This window comes from Gossypium hirsutum, chromosome A07 (assembly GCF_007990345.1).
Source record: "Gossypium hirsutum isolate 1008001.06 chromosome A07, Gossypium_hirsutum_v2.1, whole genome shotgun sequence".
NCBI classification, from domain to species: domain Eukaryota; kingdom Viridiplantae; phylum Streptophyta; class Magnoliopsida; order Malvales; family Malvaceae; genus Gossypium; species Gossypium hirsutum.
This window is the reverse complement of record NC_053430.1, coordinates 31,617,768-31,624,236: the sequence shown is the minus strand read 5'-3', so window position 1 is coordinate 31,624,236 and position 6,469 is coordinate 31,617,768.

Here is a 6,469-nt window from a genome sequence, read left to right as displayed (position 1 = left end):
ATAAGAAGAATTGGCAAAGTTGATTGATACAGTACAAAAGAACAAACTGAAATAGTAAGGACAATCCAATGTCAAAAGTCACACAAACCTCAATAACATCAGAAAGTCTTGGAATAGTTGATATGTCACCACCAATGACTTTCAGAGTGAAGTCCAACTTTTTCAGAAAGCAAAAAAAAAGCACATTAACCTAATTATACCAACTTATTAAAACATTGTGAAACTATTTAATGTCAAATTCTCTAACAATACTTAAAAACTTAGTATTAGTGTTTTCATATTCCCTCAACAAATATAATGTAGCTTTAACAGCTTTAAATACACTGAAATGATTTTGAAGAACCGAATTCTCGCACACTTTAACAGCTTTCATAGTATCATGCCTCTCATTTACAACAATCAAATCTTCACCTCTAATGAAGAATTTGAAAGATATCTTCGTCAAGGAATACATAAGCAACATCCTTAAAAGATGGAAAACACATTCAATTGAATACACAGATGATGTTGGACTAATATGCAATTTCTGTACCAAAATTTACTCCCCAAAATGAAAATATTTACCACATATTCAAAGTTCTATTAAGAATAAAGTTTCACCTAGAATACCAGAGAGACCCAAATTCATTAAAATATATGTACGTATCTAAATAGGAAAAGAATGTAAGATGAATGATTTAACCAATAGTTAAGCTAGAAAATTGAGAAAAAAAGACTTACCTAGAAGTACTTCTGAATTAGATAGCGATATTTTCTAGATATGAAAAAGAAACGAGCATGGAAAGCATTTGCAACAAAAAACTCTTACAAGCTAGAACCAAGGATCTTCTCCAAAACAAAGAATTACCAATTCAAACAAACAAAACAGGCAATAAAAGATGGAGAAGAGCTAATACCTGGTGATAGTAAGCGTTGATTACCGATATGCAAGAATCGGAAGAGGTTTTAAATTCATAACCCATCTATCCAATTTCATAAACACCTCAAAGGGATTTCGCGAAAATAAAAGAGATTTCGATTTGGGATTTTGGGAAACAGATTTGGGGATTTCGAATTGGGGGAAATTTTGGGGATTTGGGGGTTAAGAGTTAGGATATTACGTTAGGGAAAATTTAGGGATTAGGGGAAATTTTGTTGGGGGAAAATAATGAGTTTGGGTATAATGGTAGGGATAAAATGGATGAAACCAAAATGACGTCGTTTTGGTAAACATAATGAACTTTTACGACGTTTTCCATAATCGCAACTAATAATCGACCTATTGCGGCATTTATTAGGTAGCACCGCCAATGAAACGACATCATTTTGCTTAAGTTTTTTGTGGAGTTTTTCAAAAAGTGCCGCTAATTCTCGATCTATAGCGGCATTTTTCAAAAAGCGCTGCTAATTCTCGATCTATTGCGGCGTTTTTGTGCTAGTGCCGCTAATGCCACTGAAGAAAAAATAAAACGGCGACGTTTTGTTTAATTTTTTTGCTGCGTTTTTCAAAAAGCGCCGCTAATACTCGATCTATAGCGGCGTTTTTAGTTTTTTGAAAAACGTTGCTAATGCCACTAGAGACGCAACTTAAAACGACGCCATTTAGCATAAAGTAAAAACGCCGCTAATGCCTTTGATAGTAATAAATTTTAATAGTTTAATTATTTCTTAAATTCCTTTAAACGAAGTTTTTTTGTTTCAAACAATATATCTAATTTGTAAAATTTTATAATTGTAGATGAAATTAATTTTAAAAAATGAAACCAAACATTAAATTCTAAAACTATAATCCTTAAACCCTAAACCCTAAATATATATTACAAGGTAGAAAAGTTATTAAAAAAGAATCTTATTGCTTAATTAAACCCAAAAATAAATTTATTTTTTGTCATTTTTATCAAAATCCCTAACCCTTAAACCCTAATACCCTAACCCCTTAGAACCATAAACACTAAGACCTTAACTATAAAACACTAAACCATAAATTATAAACCTTAAACCCCAAACCTAAAATAACAAATCTTAACCCCTAAACCTAAAATACTAAACATTAAACCCTAAACTTTAAAGCCTAATATCATATACCCTAAACCCTAAACCCAAAATAACAAACCTTAAACCATAAACTTAAAATACTAGACATTAAACCCTAAATTGTAAGTAAAAATGCTATCTCATCATTTTGCATATATTTTTATAATTTTGAAACGATTAAATCAAAAATTTTCCATTTTTTAGAGGGATAAAGTGCAATTTTGCATTTAAAATTTTAAAAATTTCAAAAGGCCTAAATGAAAATTTTTTCATTTTAGAGGGGCCGAGACCCTTTCAACCCCCTAGTTATGCCCCTAAATATATATTAATTATAGGGTTTAGGATTTAATTGAATATGGTTCACTTGAGATTGTAAACACTTGAATTCAAGTTGGATTTGTAATTTGAGACATAAAGTTTTATTTAAGTTGGATTCAATTTTATAAGATTTAAAATAAAAATCGAGGCATTCAAAAATAATTAATTAAGTTTGATTTCGAGGAACTAATTTTGGAAAAAAGACCAAGGCATTTTGTGGCGTTTGGATTAAAAACACCACTATAGTTCAACCTTTTGCGGTGTTTGGACAAAAACGCCACAATTGATCAGCTTTTAGCGGCATTTGAAACAAAAGCGCCACTGTTAACCAACTTTTTGCGGCGTTTGGGCCAAAAACGCCACAATTACTCAGTTTTTGCGGCGCTTTCTTTCAAACACCGCTAAAAATGCCGCTAAAGCCCCATTTTCCTGTAGTGCTGATTCAAAAATATTAAAAGTTCAATTTCGAAACTAATCATAGAGGACATAATTATAATTATATTTGACGATAATTTAAGATTTATATTTATAAATTTATATATACTTTAATATTGAACATATTTTTATGAGAGAAACCATAAATTATGCAGATATGAAATTCGAGATTGATATTATTTAAAGAGTTATATCATATTTTTTTATCTTTCTACACTGGTTGATCAGATGACATACAAAATATAAATTGCTTAATGATAAATTTTGCCACTAATGTTTGTATGTGTTGTCAAAATGACCCTAATTGTATTTTTAAACCTTTTTTGGCCATCAACCTTTGTTCTTTGTTTCAATCCGCTTTCTCTAACAGATTTAATGAATAAATTCAATGTTTCAATTTTTCTTTCCTTTCAAAAGGTTTCAATCTTTCATAGGTTTGTTTACTAAGAAGTTTTTCTATTGAATTAATTTTTTAGATAATTACATTTTTTTATTTAAATTAAGAGTTATGTTTTTTAATTTAATGTATTATTTATTTATTTTATTATTTTCCACATGTAATTATCTTATTCGGTTATCTAATTAATAAATTATATCTCATTAAAAATATTCCACATATGAAATTCTACATCATCCCTGTTATTTTTTTTAACGGTATTTTCATTAAATCTGTTAGAAAAAGCAGATTGACAAAAAGAACAAAGGTTAATGGAAAAAAAGGCTGAAAAATACAATTAGGGTCATTTTGACAAGACATGCAAACGTTAGTGGCCAAATTTGTCATTAAGCCAATATAAATATTTGAACATGTATGGTAATGATCTGTTGTAATCCGATGTAGCAGATTAAACTAGTTTTCACAGTTGAGAAGCTTGAATACAAGCACTTTTATTATGTTTTAATTAAGTTTTCATAGTTTCATTTACATTCAATAAAAAGTATGATTTGAGTCTTTTATTGACCTTAGGGGCCGAATGAGGCCTAAGAGTGAGCTAATATACTTAGTGAGTGTGTAGAAAACCATCAGAGGGTGTAAAAACTCCATACTGGTAACTGTGTTGCAATACGGGGATTTTGACATCACAAGATAGGGAGTAGAGTACAAGAATTCTGAACCTGCCTTTGGTGTTGCGACACACCCCTGAAGCCATTCTGAATCTGAGCATACTGCCTTCAATGTCACGACATAGGCATTAGGATGTCGCGACATCGGTCCTGTACGTGAAACACTTATAAACCAAGGGCGTTTTGGTCAGAACAATCAAATGTTTAATACAAGAGCATTAATTGAACTAGGTTTGAGGACGACAACAACCCTAAATCTATAAATAGGCTCATTTAACACTTGTTATGGACGACTTTCATACTTTATAATTTTCCTTTTCCTTATGCTTTAGGTTATTTTCAGTTTTGCTATTTTCATTTGTCGGGAGATCTTGTAACATCTCAAACTCGGCCTAGACGTTATGACCAGATCTGGAGATGTTATCAATTCATTTGAAAATTTAGGAACCATATTGAAATAATAAGGAAAATAGAGCTGGCTTACAATGTATACAATTCCAGTTTGGTTGAGGAAAAACTCTCTTAAATGATTCATTAGTTTTGCAAATGAACTTTTATAAAGTTTCTTAGTTTTACAGTGGAATATTTTTTAATTAAATAGAGTTTTGGAAAACACGATTTGATTTTGAAATCCAACATGTTACAGAGAAAATTGGTATAAACCAAAAAGTTAAAACAATTTTAAAAGGAAAATAACAATTCAGAATTAAAAATAGTTTAAAACAGTCCAACGTAACAAAACAATTTAAACGAGCAAAATTAAGGGAAATTTAAAGAAAATATAAACAACCGAGCTCCCATCACATCGATCCGTCCTATGTTTGAGGATTACCTAAAAACAAAAAATAGAAAGTGAGCTTACGAGCTCAGTGTGTAACTCAATTTAGATAGTAAATTAGATACACATGTTTTAACAGGTTAGGAAGCAGATATAGACACAAATGCATAACATATACATATTTCAGATGCATATAGATACAAATTCAGATGTATAACAGATACAGATTTAGATCCTACCTTCATCCGCTACACACCGTCTCCGACCATCCTTACACACCAATTAGGGTATTAAATACCCATCTAGCCCCACACACTGCTAAGTGATCATATGTCACTTTACAAAAAATATGTAGACTAGCTGTTAGATCAAAATGCGATAACCCGCTAGAAACATATATATGTGGCTAAGCCACCAAATAAGACAGATAAATTATATTGCCATCATTTCCTCCATAATCACAAACCCACCCCAATGCACATGCAAAACTAAACATATATTAAATGCGTGTATGACAAACGTGTTATACACATCAGGTTCAGATCATATTAGCATATAACAGATCATGTTATCACTTATAACATACTACTCATGCAGTCATAAATCATATTTAACACTAAAAAAGGCATTAAAAATAATGACTTATAGACAAAGTTATACCATACAGACCCTACAGAAGGGCTAAATTTGATTTGCAGGACTAATACGACCTTAGGGGAAAATGTAATAGCTCGTTTTTAGTGGTGTTGGAAACAATGGTTTCGGGACCACAATTTTGACAAGTGAATTATTATTTTATTATTTATTTAAAGTCTACGGGATTATATCAAGGTTGTATTAAAGTTGTGTTGAGAAATTTTAATGTTTAAATGGTTAATTAGGGAAAAAGGACTAAATCATAAGAGGTGAAAAGTTGAGTTCTGTAACAGCCTAAATTTCTGTGTTGTCGGGAATAGTGATTCGAGATCACTAAATCCGACGAGTGAGTAGGAAAATTTAGTAAATTAATAATAATGAGTCAAGTGTGAATTTAGAAAATTTTTTTAGAGAGAATTATGTGAATTAAAAGAATTTGTTAAGACAAATGAGTCAAACACGAGGTATCGAGACCTCGAATCTAAAAAGCGTGCCACAAATATTTTTATAAATATTTATGGAGTGTTATTGAGTTAGTATTAAATTTTCGTTAGGAAATTTTAATGTTTTGATAATTAATTAATTAAAAAGGACTAAATTGTAAAAGGTGCAAGTGATTAAATAGCTTAAGTGTCTAATAAGGAGGGATTTAAAAGGAAATTAGACCCAAGTTATATGGGCTGGACGGTTTGGGTAAGAAAATTAGCAAGAAAGTAAGGTGAAATAAGGGTAAAATTGGAAATTTTGCAAATTAAACATATAAAACAAAGGAAGAATTGAAAAATCTAGAGAAATCATCATTTTTCTTCAGCTAAAAACACCATAGCAGACGTTCTAAGCTTATTTTTCATATTTTTGCACCATGTGAGTTCAATTCTTGCTTTTTCTTTGTAATTTTTACGTTTTTCTGACTTATACAATTAGGTCCACTTAATGAATTCATTAGTTTTTGATTTTATGGGTGAAATTGAAAGTTACCAACATTGAATGCTGGAATTTTAAGATGAATAAACATGGATTTGAAGTTTAATTTTGTTCTGTGATGATTTTATGAAGTGATTTTAATAGAAATTGATTTTTAGGACCTAATTGTGAAAAAGTTAAGAATTAGGGTTTTGTACTAAAATTTTGAATACCAAAGGTTATGTAGTAGTTTATAATGATGGAATAAAGTGTTGATTGAGAAAAATTAGCTTAATTGATGGGTTAATTGAGCAGGGACTA